At 38.8% G+C, this 19,130-nt stretch overlaps 1 non-coding gene across 1 annotated transcript; it reads left to right on the forward strand.

The window, feature by feature from the left end:
- The first annotated feature begins 2,952 nt into the window (after nt 1-2,952).
- LOC148561962 (small nucleolar RNA R71) lies at nt 2,953-3,056 on the forward strand. The gene has a single exon (XR_015886525.1). It is a non-coding gene; the product is annotated as a small nucleolar RNA R71 (small nucleolar RNA).
- The last annotated feature ends 16,074 nt before the right edge of the window (nt 3,057-19,130 follow it).

The following is a 19,130-nucleotide window of genomic DNA, read 5'->3' on the forward strand; positions in this document are numbered from 1 at the left end:
CGAATTGCTTTTCATTTTCTTGGAAGTATTCTGGGTGCATTAGGTTGTACATGTAGCTATCTTTTCTTGCAGAACTTCCTTTTCCCATGTGTTAGTTTCAAAGACTTGTGAATTTTCTTTTTGACCAAGCATCGTATCTCCCTTTGTCTTTTTCCTCCATTTTTGTCTTTTCTTTTGTACCTGCACAAACAAACAAGTTTGCTATCATTTTTCGGTCCATGTGAATTATGAATAGTACTTGCACATGTAAATCAATGATTGTCTTTATGAGCTTCTAGCCGTGACTTCTACATGTATGCACACTTATTATTTGGACACCAAACTTAGTGTTTGGTCAAGTCTCCTGATGACATAAAATCCATATTGGTTGTCCTTAATGAATGTGCTTAATTCTAATAAATCATAGTCACCTTGGCTCTTCGATTCTAAACAAATTTACTACCCTAAGTAATTGAAACCAAAGTATTAAAACATGCGAGTGGTATACTTGTCATGAATTTTGAAATCCAGAGGAACTTCTTGCTTTTCATAAACTGTGTTCAAGAGGAACACCAAACTTAATGTTTGGTCATGCACCTTGAATGAAAGATGGAATCCAATTTGAGTAAGATTTGGGAGTGCCTTCAGGCACACCAAACTTAGAGACCAATTGTAATTTACATGCAAAGTTTAGTGAACTTTATCAATAGTTGTCCTGAGGATTCAAGTTCATGCATAAGGAACCATGCTTTATTAGATGTAAAGCAAAGCACTAAAGATTAAGGATACTAAAAACATGGGTTGCCTCCCATGAAGCGCTTCTTTAACGTCACTAGCTTGACGGTTGTCCCTTGTTAGGGTGGATTGTAGTGCTTGACGTCTTCTCCTCTCACTATGCAAACGTCCCCACTTGATTCCTTCATGACCTCTAAATGTTCCATAGAAAGAACTTTCCTGATTGTGAACACTTGAGGGCGCTGGGAAGGAATTGTTTTGAGGCCAGGTGGGATTGGCAGATAATGACTTGATATCACTTTATCTCCCGGAGAGAAACCTTCAGTGGGAATTTTCTTGTTTCTCCACCCTCTTGGCAATTTCTTTACAATTCTTCCCTTTCTCTTGAAGCTTTCTTCATTGACCCTTATGCCGGGAGGATCCTTCTGATCTGTTTCCACTGATTCTTGTGGCTTTAACTCTTGCAACTCTTGTTTGCCTTCCAAGGACTATTTTAGAGTTTCAGCTGCTGGATTACTTTCCTCCAAACACAGATGGCTACTATCATCCTTAGGCTTTTCAGGTTCTGGTTCAGGTTCAGATGCAGGTTTGAAAACTTTGAAAATGAGCTGTTCATCATGTATTCTCAGAATTAGCTCTCCTTGTTCTACATCTATGAGCGCTCTAGTAGTGGCTAGAAATGGTCTGCCCAGAATGATAGGGTGTAAGTAGCTTTCCTCCATGTCCACAATGACAAAGTCTGTGGGGAAGTAATAATCCCCCACTTTCACCAGCACATTTTCAACTACCCCTTCAGCTTGCTTCTGAGTTTTGTCAGCCAGTTGTATGATTACATCAGTGGATCTCACCTCATTCAGTTGTAGCCTCTTTATAAGAGTTAGAGGCATCATATTTATGCTAGCTCCTAGATCACAGAATCCTCTGTCAATTTTTGTTTCCCCTATGATGCAAGGGATATGAAAACTTCCTGGGTCCGTTTTCTTAGAGAGTGTGTCCTTCTTGATGAGAGCACTGCATTCTTTGTTCATTGTTACCGTTTGTCCTCCCTTCAAAACTCTTTTCTTGCTTAACAATTCCTTTAAATACTTGATGTGTGTAGGCATTTGATGGAGAATCTCAAGAAAGGGAATATTGACATGGAGAGAGTTAAATGTCTCTAAAAACCTTGAATAGGTTTTCTCTTTTTCACCTCCTCCTAACCTCTGAGGAAATGGTGCTTTTGGTTGGTATATTTCCAGCATGCCTTTTTGCAGTTCCTTGGCTTGCTCAGTTCCACTTTCCTGCTTAACTTCTTCCACACCTTCCTTCAAGATTTCTGGCTCCTGCTCTGAGGGCCTGATTCCTTCTTCTTCTGAAACTTCCTTCAATATGGTGATGGCCTTGCATTCTTCCCATCTTACTCTCTTTTGTTCCCCTTTAGGATTCTTTTCTGTGTCACTAGGGAACACTGCAGTTGATTTGACGGCCTGTTGAGATAGCTCTCCTACTTGAGACTCCATCCTCTTGAGTTTTTCACCATGGTTTCTTAAGGTAGCTCTCACATCATCCCTGAAGCTTTTCAATTCGGTTATGTCTTGACTCATGGTTGCCATCATTCCTTCTATCCGGTTTAATTGATCTTGAAATTGTTGGTTCGGATTAGGTTGGGTAGGTTGATTATTTTGGCCATGATATGATGGTTGGGGGTAAGTGTTTTGTGTGGCTTGGTATGATCTTTGGTTGGAGTTTTGGTATGTGGAATTGTTATGTTGGTTGTGGTTGTAAGGTTTGTGGTTTTGTGGTTGGGTTTGTTGGTTCCCCCACCCAAAGTTTGGGTGATTTTTCCATCCTGGGTTGTAAGTGTTGGAGTGTGGATCATATGATTGCCTTTGTTGGTTTCCCACATAGTTGGCCTCTTCCCAATCACCTCCTTCAATGCTTACTTCCTCTTGATCTTGTGTGTGTATTGCAGCCACTTGCTTTGTTTCTAATTGCCTGGTAAGCTCTGCTAGTTGCTTGGCAAACACCTTGTTTTGGGCTAGAATTGTATCAACATGGTTCAGCTCCATGACTCCCTTAGTGTTGTGCCTTTCTGATGCATAGTAGTACTCATTCTCAGCCACTGTCTCAATCACTTCAATGGCCTCTTCCACAGTCTTTTTCCTGTTCAATGAACCTCCTGATGAATGGTCTACAGCCTTCCTTGATTCATAAGAGAGTCCATCATAGAAAATATGCAATTGCACCCAATCATGGAACATGTCTGGTGGGCATTTCCTTGTCAAGTCCTTGAATCTCTCCCATGCCTCGTAGAGAGTTTCACCATCTTGTTGTCTAAAAGTCTGAACCTCAGATCGAAGCCTATTGACCTTTTGTGGGGGGTAGAAACGTGCCAGAAACTTGCTTTCCACCTCATCCCATGTTGTTAGACTCCCCCTTGGGAATGATTCCAGCCACTTAGCTGCTTTGTCCCTAAGTGAAAATGGGAACAAAAGCAGTTTATATGCATCTTCCTGGACTCCATTGGACTTCACAGTGTCACAAATTCTCAGGAATTTTGTGAGATGTTGGTTTGGGTCTTCATTAGCACTTCCACCAAATGAACAATGATTCTCCACAAGTGATATTAGCTGTGGTTTGAGTTCAAAATTGTTGGCCTGAATGGGTGGTTTCTGGATGCTGCTACCACAATTCCCAGAGGTTGGGTTTATGTATGAACTAAGAACCCTCCTCTCAGGAATGGCATTGTTTCCATCAGCTCTCTCATGGTTGTGAACTTCTCTATCCATGTTGAGATCTAAAGCTTCCTCAAAATTGTCCTCAGATTCTCCTTCAGATTCCTCTTCTCCCACTACTCTCTTCCCTCTTGCTTCCCTTCTCAGTCTATGAAGGGTCCTCTCTGGTTCGGTATATGGAGGAGTTGATGTCTCTCTTCTCCTACCTGTCATACAAGAACACAGCACAGGCAACAAACAAGTGAAATACTCTTGGTTAATGGAAGAGTATGGTTAGAGCAATTGAGGAATTAATTCAAACAGTTAGTGAGTCAGTGAGTTAGTTGCTTGAATTTAAAGGCATAAAGAAAGAAAGCATGTAACAGAGTGCAGAAATTAAAATTCAACAAGTAACTTGAACAGAATTAACAAAGCAAGAGAAATTGCTCAATCTAGTTAGCTTCCAATTGGAGAATTGTCAATCGAAAACCAATCCCCGGCAACGGCGCCATAAACTTGATGCGCATAAACTAGTTATGCTACGATTTAGGAAATTGCACGATCGGCAAAATTCCTTCCGGCAAGTGCACCGGTTATCGTCAAGTAAAAACTCACAATAGAGTGAGGTCGAATCCCACAAGGATTGGTTGAGTGAGCAATTCGGATTAGAAGTGTGTTCTAGTTGAGCGGAATCAAGATTGAGATGAGAATTGCGGAATGTAAAATTGGCGGGAAAAATAAATGACAAGGAATTGAAATGGCGGAATCTTAAATTGCATGAATTAAAGAGCAGAAACTAAATTGCTGAAATTAAAAGGGAATGGGGGTGATTGCAAGAATTGAGTTGCAGAATGTAAAGAGAAGATGGAAATCAGAATTGGGGGATTCATTGGGTTATAGGAGATATTGAGATCTCCGAATCAAAACATGTTTATCTCTTCCTCAAGCAATGCGTTCATTGAATTTTGCTTGGCAATCTTATATGATTGGATCCCAATCCCTTGGTTCACCAATTCTCTCTAAAAATGAACAAATTCCCAATCCCTTGGTTTAAATGTTCATAAGAAGAGATGATGCTCGATCACTGATTATACCACACAGTTTCATGAACCACAATTTGGTAGGATTACATGTCACAATATCCATCCAAACCCCAATCCAATTCACTGTGAGAAAGCTTCTCTAGCATGAATCCTCCATTCCTTTCCCAAGGTTCCGAAGGATTCCAATTATGGGTAGTTTCTTTCCCAAGACAACTACCCAATGGAATTAGATCGAGAAGCTTTCTAACAAAATTCAAGAGAAAAGATTGCAGAAGAAGATAAACTATTATTGATTCATTGAATTACAATAGAGCTCCCTAACCCAATGAAAGGGGGTTTAGTGAGTCATAGCTCTGAATTCAATTACAAAGATATGAAAACTAGCTAAAAGTGAAGGTAAAAGTTCTTTCTAACTTAAATTCTATCCTATTTATACACTTTCTATATTGAGCTTCTGTTGTGTTTCTTGGGCTTTGAGGCCTCTCCCTGCTTTCCTTTTGCCTTGGGTTTATGATCCATAATCTTGATGAGGCTGCTGATCCAAATTCTGTAACATTCATTGAGCCAACTTAGTGATAATCAAATAATGGCACATGACTCAATAAATTGAAATTTCAGACTCATCAATCCTTCAGGCCCAATCCCATAAACCATGATATTCAATTGGGTTTCATACCAGAATAAGTTTAAGTTAATGTTTGTGCTCAAATACTAACTTAAACCACAATATTTTTGGTCCAGAAACCTTTTCCAAGAGTGGCGTTTAAGTTGCAGTTCAAGCTTAAACTGCAGCTTAAACGCCAGACACTTCCAGTGAGGCCTTTTGTAGAAGCACGTTTAAGCTTCAGTTTAAGGTTAAACTGAAGCTTAAACGTGGAAATGGAAGAAGGCAGCCCTGGAGAGTCATGTAGTCGAACACGTTTAAGCTTCAGTTTAAGGTTAAACTGAAGCTTAAACGTGGATATAGGAAGGGCAGCCCTGGAGGTCGAACACGTTTAACCTCCAGTTTAAGGTTAAACTGGAGGTTAAACGTGGAAATGGAAGGAGGCATCCTGGAGGTCGAACACGTTTAACCTCCAGTTTAAGGTTAAACTGGAGGTTAAACGTGGAAGCTTAGAAGGGTAGCCCTGGAGGTGTCGAACACGTTTAAGCTCCAGTTTGAGGTCAAACTGGAGCTTAAACGTGGAAATGGAGAGAGCAACCCTGGAGGAGGAAACTTGGTCGAACACGTTTAAGCTCCAGTTTGAGGTCAAACTGGAGCTTAAACGTGGAAATGGCTCCCTGGTGCTTTTCCCATTCTGGCGTTTAACCTCCAGTTTAAGGTTAAACTGGAGGTTAAACGTGGAACTCCTTCCTGAGTGGCATTATCATTCTGGCGTTTAACCTCCAGTTTGAGGTCAAACTGGAGGTTAAACGTGGAATGCTTCTTTGGTGAGACTTTTCATTCTGGCGTTTAACCTCCAGTTTAAGGTCAAACTGGAGGTTAAACTTCAATTCCAGCATTTCTTAGCCTTCATGATTCTGGCGTTTAAGCTCCAGTTTAGGCTTAAACTGGAACTTAAACTCCACATGTGATATTCAAGCTTCCTTTATTGATTTTGTTGCTTCCTTGCTTAGCCTCTTCTTCCTTGAAATCATCCAAACAAATGCATCAAAGTCTTGCAAAATTTCATGAGAAATCTTCCATTCATAGCATTCAAGTAATATAACTAAAACTCATGGAATTTGCATCAAAATCATATTGTTTGGATGGTTCATTGCTTTGTTATTCTTTTAACCATTCTTGGTTACTTTAAGCTCAAGAAAATGCATAAAACCACTAAAACTAACAGAAAAATACTAGTGAAACTAGCCTAAGATGCCTTGGCATCAGGTATGCATTGAATAGTGGTCCTCGTCCATGATATCTTAGAGGGTGTTGTTGCCTAAAGGGTTGATCAGATCCTCTTGGCTCCATCCATCTATGATTGCTCTGACCTTGATGCATGTTCCTGCTATAGCTTTCGTTCCCTTCAACAATATTAGAACCAAACTCAAAGCGAGAGGGGTGAGAATTCATAGTAGCTAATGGAAATAAAAGGAGAAAGCAAAAACAGATAAACAAGTAAAAGAAAAATATTTACAATAACCAATAATAAGGCACACGTTTGCAGTTCCCCAACAATGGTGCCATTTTGACGATTTGGATTTCCTATCGGTAAAGAAATATAAAAATATGATCGCGTTGTAAGTATAGCTTCTAAACCAACAGAAAATCCTTTCGTACAAACGTTTTGGTTGTCACAAGTAACAAACCCCTTTAAAATTGATAACCGAAGTATTTAAACCTCGGGTCGTCTTCTCAAGGAACTGCAGGGAGGTATGTTCTTATTATTGGTTATGAGTTTTGTAAATTGGGGTTTTGAAAGTAAGGGACAAGTAATTTAAATGACAAATAAAATAAATAAATAACTGTAAAATAATCTCTTGGCAAGGTGTGAAAATTCGGAAGTCCTATCGTAGTTACTCCTATGAGAATGGAAGTTAATCCCACTTAGTTAACCCTTATGAAAGCAAGGAAAAGTCAAGTGAACTAATTAGTTAGATTCCCAAGTCCTAGCCAACTCCTAAGGAAAGACTAGAGTTAGCGGAATACCAGTCAAGTTAGCCGACATAATAACCAATCACGGATAGTTGATAACTCAAGAGCTTCCAGTTAATCAATTAAAGCCAATAATATAAAAATCTAAATAAGAATCTTAGATCTGAAATATCTCAATTGCATTAAATAAGAGAAAATCAATCTAAACATAAAGAATTCATAAGCCAATATGGCAACATAAGTAATTAAAGGATAGCATTAAAATATCTTAAAGTAAAAGAGAAATATAAAGTAAAATAAATATTGAACCTGATGAAGAGTTGAAATTCTAAATCCTTAAGAGGAATCCTAATCCTAAAACCTAAGAGAGAGGAGAGAACCTCTCTCTCTAAAAACTACATCTAAACTATGAAAAGTAAATAATTGAAGACCTCTCTCTCTGAATGAATGCATTTTCTCACTTTATAACCTCTAATCTGTGCTTTCTGGAGTTGGATCTGGGCCAAAAAGGGTTTCAGAAATCGCTGGGAGCTTTTTCTGCAGTTTCTGGTGTGTGGCGTCTATCACGCGTCCGCGTGGGTCACGCGGTCGCGTCATCTGGGAGTTTTCCTTGTAACGCGTTCGCTTCGATCACGCGTACGCGTCATCTGCATTCTGCTTAAGGCATGCGTCTGTGTCAGTCACGCGTTCGCGTCGCTGTCTTTTCGCGCTAGGCATGCGGCCGCGTCATTCATGTGTTCACGTCGCTGCCAGTTTCTTCAAAAAACTCCATTTTGTGCTTTCCTTCTATTTTTGTATGTTTTCTTTTCCATCCTTCAAGTCATTCCTGCCTTAGAAGATCTGAAACTACTCAACACACAAATCACGGCATCGAATGGTAATAAAGGGTAATTAAAATAATTATTTTTAAAGCATAGGAAATATGTTTTTTACATATATCACATAATAAGGAAGGGAAACTAAAACCATGCAATTTTCATGAATAAGTGGGTGAAGGGTTAAATAAATCACTTAAATTGAGCACAACATATATCATAAAATATGGGTTTATCAACCTCCCCACTCTTAAACAATAGCATGTCCTCATGCTAAATCCAAGATAAAGAGTAAGGTAAGGTTAAAGTGGTGGAATCTCATGCAATGCAATCTATTCTAAATGCAAATTACCTAAATGAATCATGCAATTCTAATTGTTATTCACTTGTATATAAAACTTACATGTAGTTAAATTAATTCATATCTTCAAGGAATCATATATGCATAGCCAAACCCTAGATAATGTTAAAGTACTTTTATAATTGAGATGGGTAAAAACATTTTACAAACTTGCAAGACAATTAACAATTTAAGCAGATATATGGTGATGAGCTATTGAACCCTCACTGGATTTTGTGTTTACTCTCTAGTCACTCAGTATTTATTGGGTTAATCACTCTATTCTTCTTTTTATCCTTACTTTCTATAACTTTGTTCTTCATCCAACCAATCAACAATTATAGAATATAGTCATACAAAAATCATGAGGTCTTTTTCAAGGTTGTAATGGGGCCAAGGTAAAGGTAAGGGTATATGTATAAGTCTAAATGAGCTAATAAGTGAATCCTTGATTAGTCTAAGATCTCACCTAACATACATATTTTATAAATCAAAGTTTCTTAACCTATTTGCCCAAGTTTTTCCACTTTGTAGTGCAAACTCATGCATTAAATTTAACTTTGTCCCATGTGCATTGATTCATTTTATTTTGCAATTGGGGAATTTTTGTATCCCCTTAATTAAGTATCGAAAATGAAAAATTATTATTATTATTATTATTTTTAATGCATATGGTAATTTAATTGTTTTGATCTCACATGAGCATGCTTCCCGAATTTTTATTTTGAAACATCTTTATTCTTTTTAACTTTCTACCTTTGTTTCTATCATCCATGTTCCCATAAAGTTCCCCACACTTAAACAATACACAATTTCTATCTTAAGCTAACCAAGGATTCAACTTGGGATTTTTATTTTATTTTTCTGCTTAAGGTTAGTAATGTGGTTTATAGAACAAGAGGGGATTAAAAAGCTCAAGGGGGCTAACAAGGGTGATGTAAAAGGTAGGCTAATTTGGGATAAGTGAAAAACAAAGTAAATCATATCTTAGTATGTATCTATACTCTATAATTGGACATATAGATTAAAACAAAGTAAAGAACATCGGAATGAAAAAGAAGGGCAAAACACACAGGAATGAAATTTATGGTTTGAATGTAACCATACCATTAAGCTCAAAACTCACAGGCTGTGTGTTCTCCAGCTCAAAAATCATATATCAGTTATACATGTCATGCAAGTAGAAATTAAGAGTTCTCATTATTCTCAAATGTAAATTTTTTTGGGTGGCTTTAAAGTTTAGTGTTCCTTCTTGAAGAAATGTTGTTAACTAACTAACATGTAATGCTATATATACAAGGTGTGTGGATTGTTTTGATTATGTTAAAGTCTCTAGTTTACTTCCTTTTTATTTTCAATTTAAACCAAACTATCATATGCTAAAAGGGTAAACAATACTAATTAATCCACATATTCTATAACTAATAAGTTTAGAATTGCAAACTAAACTGACTGGCTAAGGTATGAACTAAAGTGCAAAATATGAAAATAAAGTAAAAGTATAGCAACAACAATATATAAGTACTGAAAAATGAAAAGAAAAAATAAAAATAAAAATAAAGATAAAAATATAGAAAAATAAATAAAATAAGATAAAAAGAGTCTGTAGTGGTTCACAAAAAAGAAATACGCCAGGAATGGCGACCTCTCCACACTTAAAATAAAGCATCGTCCTCGATGCTCACTCAAACTAGGTGTGAAGGAGTGTCATCACTGGAAGGATGGGCTGCTGGAGTCTCGGTGGTGGCCTGAGGATCTGCAGACTAGATGAGGGTAGGAGGATCTGTCTGCTACAGAGGAGGCTCTGACTGGATGGAAATCTCTGGATTTGCGGCCTGAATCTGGTGTGGCACCTCCTGCTGTGGTGCAGCCTGCTCTGGTCCTGCCTGTGCAGCCTGGGTAGGTGTCTCCACCTCGTGTTCATCCTCCTCCACCTCAGATGTATCAGAAGGAGTGTCAGGCTCGGAGGGGATGTCGTCGCCGGATCAGATCATCAACTTGACGTGCTCATAGCGTCGCTTGTTACAACGCTCCATACGATCCAAGCGGGCGAAAAGTCGATGCACCAAATGGTAAATAGGCTCAGGAGCAGGTGGAGGTGCAGTGGGTGGGGCTGGTGCAGTAGTGGATGAAGAAGGGGCAGCTGAAGGTGTGGCTGTCTCATCAGAAGCGGTGAGGAATGGAGGTGTATAGCCTAAAGCCCGAAACTTCCTACTGTGAGGAATGATCTTCTTGCAGTCTGCAGCAGTCGGCTTCGCATAAGCCAGCTCCCAAGGCATGTCAGCTCGACGGCCTAGCTGGGTGATCAGATATGGGAACGAGAGGGTGCCTCTGACATGGACCCTGGCCATATAGTGCCGGATGAATCGTGGCAGATACAGATCTTTACCCTCCAGCACACACCAGAGAAGGGTGATCATAGTAGCAGGCATCTCTGTCTCATGAGTGCTCGGCATAGCAAAGTTGCTCAGGATCTAGTGCCAGAGCCAAGCCTCATCATTCAGATACATAAGCTTGATTCTTTTAGGCATTGTGGTGTTCTTACCCATGACCCATGGGATAGTCGGATCAAGGGCTATCCTATGCTTGACAACATCCCAGTCAAATCTCATAAAGCACATGTCCTCTTCAGCCTTTTGGTAACCGTCAGGCTGATCTGACTTAGGCTGAAGGCGCAGAATATCCTCAATGGCTTCCTCAGTGACCAGTATCTGTTTCCCTCTGAGGTGCACTGCATCCAGGGAAGTCTTGAAATAGTTGCAGTAAAACTCTCTTACCCAGGAAGCATTGACCTCTGTCAGGTTTCTCTCCAAGAAGAACCAGCCTCTCTGTTTTATCTGATCGGAGATGTACTGCTGTAGTTCTTCTAGAATTTTCAGAGTTTGCTCCAGGTACAGGTTTCTGGAGGTGGCAAACACTAGATACTTCAGCTCACAGTATCGGTTTGCAAATTTAATTGGATCATTGGCAGGGAGGAGCTGGTCAGCCTTCTCCTGCGGGGTAAAGTGCTTTTCCCGCTAGGAGTCATCATGCATAATGTCCAGGATAGACATAGAGGATTCACCTCTTTTCCTTTTACCAGTGGTTGCCTTGCCTTTTCCTTTTCTTTGAGGGTCAGACATCCTGAAAAGCAGAAATTTCAGGATATAAATGAAGAACAGAGCAGGAAAACAAGTAGGCAAATAGAATGATGGCAATATAAGCATATGGTGGCAAAAGAGCAGTAGAATTATGAAATGAGTTGAATAATTGTGCATTTTGGATTGTTTTGGAGTTAGAAATCTGAGATGAGAAATCACAATCCAAAATATATTATAAAGAGAATACCTGTTAATTAAGAGAAACAATAATCATGCCATGAGTGAAAAAGTTTGAAGGAGTTAGTTAAAAAGCAAAGGGGGAAGTTAGAAAGTTAAAAGTGAAAAAGTGGAAAGTAGTGAGTTAGGAGGAAAAAGTTAAAGTAAGTGGCGTTGAGAAATATTTCCTAGGTAATAAGAAATTCACAAATTTAAAGACTAGTCAATTCATATTAAAAAATATCAGGTTAGTGATGATGATTCATAAAGATATAAAAATAGCAAAAAAAATTAAATTCGAATCATCAAAAGTGCTATGTATTAGCCAGGGAATTGAAAGGGATAAGAATGCCGGCCCGTGCATTCATGAATTGGTTTGGTAAAAGCTAACTAATGCAAAATTCAAATTGCCAAAACCAAAAATTGAGAGAAAATCAAAACAATTTGCAAAAAAAAAATTGGACAGCATTCCGGCTAAAATTGGATATTCCCGGGTAATAAACAGCAAGCAAAATAGTTCATATAAATTAAAATAAAGCTGCAAATACATATACAGAATATGAACATGAAAGAGCAGTGTAAAAGCAGCATGAAACAGTAAAGAACAGCATATGAACAGTATTAACATCACAGTAACATCAGAATTGCGAAATTGATAAAACAAGAAGCCCGAACAGTGCAATTATCAGGCCTAAATCCACTAACCACATCCTAGCTACCTAACCACCTAGAATCCACTACAAACATGCATCTCTAACTAGCCTAATTTGAAACATAAACTGAAAAATATGCAACTAACTATGAATGAAAGAAAAGTGGTGAATGGTGGAACCTGGTATGCATATGAGCTAAGGTAGGGATCAGAGAGATGGCGGTGGTGAAGTGGCGGTGCTGGGAGGGTGGCACGGTGGTGCGGTGGTGGAACGGGGAGGTTGGCGCAGTGGTGGGTGGCTGTTTGTGGTGGCAGGGGGGTTTCGGTAAGGGTTAACGGTGGAGGGGGTGGTTTAAGAAGAATGGGGGTGAGGGTGGTGGTGGTGGGAGGCGTGGCGGTGATGGCGCGGTGGTGGTGGCTGGCCGTGGTGATGGAGGGGAGAGAAGGGAGGGGAGAAGGGGGAATGGGGGTTGTGGTCGTCGCGGTGGGTCTGGGTTGTTGGGGGTGGCGCGGCGATCGGAGATGGCTGGGGGTAGTGGTGGTGGTTGTGGGTGGCAGAGAGCAGAGAGGGAGCAGTGGGGGGGAGGGGTTTGGGGGGGAAGAGAATGGGGCGCGATGGGGGTAGGGTTTTGCGTCACTGGGGGTTAATGGATTTGAATCCACGCAAACGCGTGGAGCATGCGATCGCGTGGCTAGGGTGGAATGGGGTTGACGCGAGCGCATGGAATGGGAAAAAGGATGAATGATGCGGTCGCGTGAGGCACGTGACCGTGTCGCTGAAAATTGTGCTAAACGCACAATTCCAGCGTCGTTTCAGCGCAACTCTCTTTCTCTATTTAAGGTGTTATGCTATCCAAACGACGCGAACGCGTCGCTCACGCTTTCGCGTGGGATAAGTGTGTTGCAAGTGACGCGTTCGCGTCAGGGATGCGAACGCGTGAGCCGTTTTGTGCTAAACGCACAACAGCCGCACGATTCCAGCTCAGATTTTTGGGCGTTGGATTTTTACGCCGATTTCCAGATCAGGCGTTCGCGTGATTGACGCGGACGCGTGGGAGGTGTTTTTCGCAACCGACGCGAACGCGTTAGCAATGCGATCACGTCGCGCCCTTTTTTTTTATGCAATTATGCAATTATACAGTATGCAATGCTAATGAATAATATTCAGGTTCAGTAATATAATATAAAAATAAACAAAACAAAATAAAACTGAAAAAGAAACGACCATACAATGGTTGGTTGTCTCCTACCTAGCACTTTTAGTTAAAGTTTTTAAGTTGGACATTGGATGAGCTTCCTGTTATGGTGGCTTATGCTTAAATTCATCCAGAAATCTCCACCAATGTTTGGAATGCCTACAGCCTCCGGGGTCCCAAACTAGCATGTAAAGCTTTTGAGTAGCTTCAGACAGTTTCTCAGGATCCCAAACTTTGCTTTTAAATTTGCCTTTGTCTTGATCTGTATTCTTCAATCCGGGCAGTTTAGAAATTGTATTCTCACCAAGATGACCAAACATCTTCCGAGACCCATTCAATTGAACTTGGTACCAATCCGCGCACTTCGAATTGAAGCGTGGAACCTTATTGAACCTTGCGCACCAGCTCTGAGTACGAGCCATTTCCCTCTTACTCTTAAAGCCTCAGAGAGCTCTAAGCTGGCCATCTGTTTCAAGCAAACCATATTCAAGTGGAAAAGTAAAGATAAAGGTTAAGGATTGTACCCACTTGAAGCTTGTATTAGGTGGTAATGGCCTTGGGATAGGTGTTTCTAGTGGTTCTGTAGGTTCTACTCCCTTGTATTCTTCTGTGAATTCCTCCACTTCTTTGCAAAACTCTTCAACTGCAACTGCGTCCTGATCAGAGTCTTCTATGTCTTCCTCATCACTTAAGTCATACGTTGGAGGTTGAGAGAAATCTACCTCGACGTCATCTTCGTATTCACTTGGATAAGGTTCTTCAGGTTCAAGGAATTCAGTTGCGAATGTGAGTTCGTGACTAGGAGAGCTTGATTCGTGATCATCACTACCCATGGAATCAACTTCTTGGACTGTTCCGTCCAATTTTTGACAAGGTATATGCATTGGAGGTTGTGCACTGTCTTTTTTGGCATCAATTTCGGACTTCTCAGCGGAATCCTTTACAGTTTTTGTTTCCCATGGAGGTTCAGCATCTCCTAAATCTTCAACCACTTCTTCCTCTACAGCTATCATTGCTTCCTCTACTTGTTCTAATACAAAGCCATGCTCCTTATTATCCGCCAGAGTTTCTAGTGTTTCCTTCATGCTACGCTCTTCTTTTGATTCTCCACATGCAGCCATGGGAGTACTTTGAGTTCTCAGATGTTGGGAAGCTATTAAATTTACTACCTCAGCTACGACAGTAGTGAGTTCCAGTACGCTGCTTTGCATCTTCGCTTGCCCTTGAAGAAGAACACGAAGTCTGTTGTCCATAGGAGGTTGAGGTGGGTATGAGGGTTCATTGGTTGGGGAGGGGGGTTCAGAACAATAATGTGGTGGTTCTCGGGAGTAATTGGATTGGGATTGTGGTGGATAAGGGTCATACAGTGGTGAATGTTGAAAAGGAACTTGTGAGCGTGGTGGTTCAAATCTGCGTTGAGGGGATGGTCTATAAGCACAGGGTGGGGCTTGTTGGTAATTGCAAGGTGGTCCACCATGTCTATTAGCTTGGTATGCATTGTATAGTGGTCCTCGTCCATGATATCTTAGAGGGTGTTGTTGCCTAAAGGGTTGATCAGATCCTCTTGGCTCCATCCATCTTTGATTGTCTGACCTTGATGCATGTTCCTGCTATAGCTTTCATTCCCTTCAACAATATTAGAACCAAACTCAAAGCGAGAGGGGTGAGAATTCATAGTGCTAATGGAAATAAAAGGAGAAAGCAAAAACAGATAAACAAGTAAAAGAAAAATATTTACAATAACCAATAATAAGGCACACGTTTGCAGTTCCCCGGCAACGGCACCATTTTGACGATTCAGATTTCCTATCGGTAAAGAAATATAAAAATATGATCGCGTTGTAAGTATAGCTTCTAAACCAACAGAAAATCCTTTCGTACAAACGTTTTGGTTGTCACAAGTAACAAACCCCTTTAAAATTGATAACCAAAGTATTTAAACCTCAGGTCGTCTTCTCAAGGAACTGCAGGGAGGTATGTTCTTATTATTGGTTATGAGTTTTGTAAATTGGGGTTTTGAAAGTAAGGGACAAGTAATTTAAATGACAAATAAAATAAATAAATAACTGTAAAATAATCTCTTGGCAAGGTGTGAAAATTTGGAAGTCCTATCCTAGTTACTCCTATGAGAATGGAAGTTAATCCCACTTAGTTAACCCTTATGAAAGCAAGGGAAAGTCAAGTGAACTAATTAGTTAGATTCCCAAGTCCTAGCCAACTCCTAAGGAAAGACTAGAGTTAGCGGAATACCAGTCAATTTAGTCGACATAACAACCAATCACGGATAGTTGATAACTCAAGAGCTTCCAGTTAATCAATTAAAGGCAATAATATAAAAAGCTAAATAAGAATCTTAGATCTGAAATACCTCAATTGCATTAAATAAGAGAAAATCAATCTAAACATAAAGAATTCATAAGCCAATCTGGCAACATAAGTAATTAAAGGATAGCATTAAAGTATCTGAAAGTAAATGAGAAATATAAAGTAAAATAAATATTGAACCTGATGAAGAGTTGAAATTCTAAATCCTTAAGAGGAATCCTAATCCTAAAACCTAAGAGAGAGGAGAGAACCTTTCTCTCTAAAAACTACATCTAAACTATGAAAAGTAAATAATTGAAGACCTTTCTCTCTGAATGGATGCATTTCCTCACTTTATAACCTCTAATCTGTGCTTTCTGGAGTTGGATCTAGGGCAAAAAGGGTTTCAGAAATTGCTGGGAGCGTTTTCTGCAGTTTCTGGTGCGTGGCGTCTGTCACGCATCCGCGTGGGTCACGCGGTCGCGTCATCTGGGAGTTTTCCTTGTAACGCGTTCGCTTCGGTCACGCGTACGCGTCATCTGCGTTCTGCTTAAGGCGCGCATCTGCGTCAGTCATGCATTCGCGTCGCTGTCTTTTCGTGCTAGGCATACTGCCGCGTCGTTCATGCGTTCGCGTCGCTGCCAGTTTCTTCAAAAAACTCCATTTTGTGCTTTCCTTCCATTTTTGTATGTTTTCTTTTCCATCCTTCAAGTCATTCCTGCCTTAGAAGATCTGAAACTACTCAACATACAAATCACGGCATCGAATGGTAATAAAGGGTAATTATTTTTAAAGCATAGGAAACATGTTTTTCACATATATCACATAATAAGGAAGGGAAAGTAAAACCATGCAATTTTCATGAATAAGTGGGTGAAGGGTTGAATAAATCACTTAAATTGAGCACAACATATATCATAAAATATGGGTTTATCAATCACGATTCCGTGTACCAAGTTTTTGGCGCCGTTGCTGGGGATTGTTCGAGTTTGGACAACTGACGGTTCATCTTGTTGCTTAGATTAGGTAATTTTATTTTATGTTTAATATTTTTCTTTTTAAATTTCAAAAAAATTTAAAAAAAAAATATATTTGTTCGTCAGAATTTTTAAGAATGAATTCTAGAGTTTCAGATGATATGTGAAGCCTGGCTGGCTTCTAAGCCATGTCTAATTTTTTTGGACTGAGGCTTTCACTTATCATTGCAGGAGCTTTTTGATTCCTATCAATTTGGCTGTTGTATGTAATGCTCTGCTGAAGCTTGGCCAGCCATTTAGCCATGTCTAATCTTTTAGACCGAAGCTTTCATATAAAGCTTGGCTGGCTATTTAGCCATGTCTAAATTTTTGGACCGAAGCTTTAGACTAACATTCCTTGATTCCTGGAATTCTTATTAAAAATTTTGAATTTCTTTATTCTTTTTTTCCAAAATAAATTTCGAAAAATACAAAAAAAATTTAATAAATCATAAAACCAAAAATATTTTGTGTTTCTTGTTTAAGTCTTGTGTTAAATTTTAAGTTTGGTGTCTTGCATGTGTTTCTTTTCTTAAAAATTTTCAAAAATATGTTCTTGATGTTCACATGATCTTCAAAGTGTTCTTGGTGTTCATCTTGACATTCAAAGTGTTCTTGCATGCATTATTTGTTTTGATCTTGAATTTTTATGTCTTGTGTCATTTTTGTGTTTTTCTCTCTCATCATTAAAATTCAAAAATAAAAAATAATATATTTCCCTTGTTTTACTCTTCAATTTCGAAATTTTTTAAGTTGATTTGGTCAAAAAATTTTCAAAATTTAGTTGTTTCTTGTTAGTCAAGTCAAAGTTTCAATTTAAAAATTCTATCTTTTCAAAATCTTTTTCAAAAATCAAATCTTTTTCATTTTTCTTCTTTATTTTCTTTCGAAAATTTTAAAATTGATTTTCAAAATATTTTTCGTATTTTTATTTCATATTTTCAAAATTATTGCTAACATTTAATGTTTTGATTAAAAAAATTTTAAGTTGTTACTTGCCTATTAAGAAAGGATCAATCTTTAAATTCTAGAATCATATCTTTTAGTTTCTTGTTAGTCGAGTAATCAACTTTAATTTCAAAAATCAAATCTTTTTAATTTCCTTTTCAAATATTTTTCAAAATAATTTTCAATCATATCTTTTTCAAAATTTAATTTCAAAATCTTTTTCTAACTTCTTATCTTTTCAAAATTGATTTTCAAATCTTTTTCAATTAACTACTTGACTTTTTGTTTGATTTTAAAAGTTTTTTATTTCAATCATATCTTTTTCAAAACCACCTAACTACTTCTCTCTCTCCAATTTTCGAAAATAATTAACCCCTTTTTCAAAATTCCTTTTAATTAACTAATTGTTTTAAATTCTAATTTTATTTTATTTTCCTTCTTAATTTCGAATTTTAACTAATAATTAAAATAAAAACAAAAATATTTTTCTTTTCCTTTGAATTAATTTTCGAATTTCTCCCTCTCCCTCTCTTTGTGTTCAAATTCTTCTTCTCCCTTCTTCATTCTATTTCTTCTATTCTTCTACTCACATAAAGGAATCTCTATACTGTGACATAGAGGATTTCTCTTCTTTCCTGTTCTCTTCTTTTTCATATGAGCAGGAACAAGGATAAGAACATTCTTGTTGAAGCTGATCCTGAACTTGAAACGACTCTGAAGAGGAAGCTAAGAGAAGCTAAAACACAACACTCTGGAGAGGACCTAACAGAAATTTTCGAAAAAGAAGTAGTTATGGCAGCCGAAAATAACAACAATGGTGGAGATGCAAGGAAGATGCTTGGTGACTTTACTGCACCCATTTCTGACTTCTATAGAAGAAGCATGTCAATTCCTGCAATTGGAGCAAACAACTTTGAGGTTAAGCCTCAATTAGTTTCTCTAATGCAATAGAATTGCAAGTTTCATGGACTTCCATTGGAGATCCTCATCAGTTTTTAGCTAAATTCTTGCAAATCTGTGACACTGTTAAGACCAATGGGGTTAATCCTGAGGTCTACAGACTTATGCTTTTCCCCTTTTCTGTAAGAGACAGAGCTAGGACATGGTTGGACTCACAACCTAAAGATAGCTTGAACTCTTGGGAAAAGTTGGTCAATGCTTTCTTGGCCAAATTTTTTCCACCTCAAAAGTTGAGCAAGCTTAGAGTGGAAGTCCAAACCTTCAGACAGAAGGAAGGTGAATCCCTCTATGAAGCTTGGGAAAGATACAAGCAATTGATCAGAAGGTGTCATTCTGACATGTTTTCAGAATGGAGCATCATATGTATATTCTATGATGGTCTGTCTGAATTGTCCAAGATGTCATTGGACCACTCTGATGGAGGATCTCTTCATCTGAAGAAGACGCCTGCAGAAGCCCAAGAATTCATTGAGATGGTTGCAAATAACCAGTTCATGTATACTTCTGAAAGAAATCCTGTGAATAATGGGACAACTCAGAAGAAAGGAGTTCTTGAGATTGATACTCTGAAT

Source organism: Arachis ipaensis, chromosome B6 (genome assembly GCF_059453495.1).
Source record: "Arachis ipaensis isolate K30076 ecotype BB chromosome B6, ASM5945349v1, whole genome shotgun sequence".
In the NCBI taxonomy this organism is placed as follows: Eukaryota; Viridiplantae; Streptophyta; class Magnoliopsida; order Fabales; family Fabaceae; genus Arachis; species Arachis ipaensis.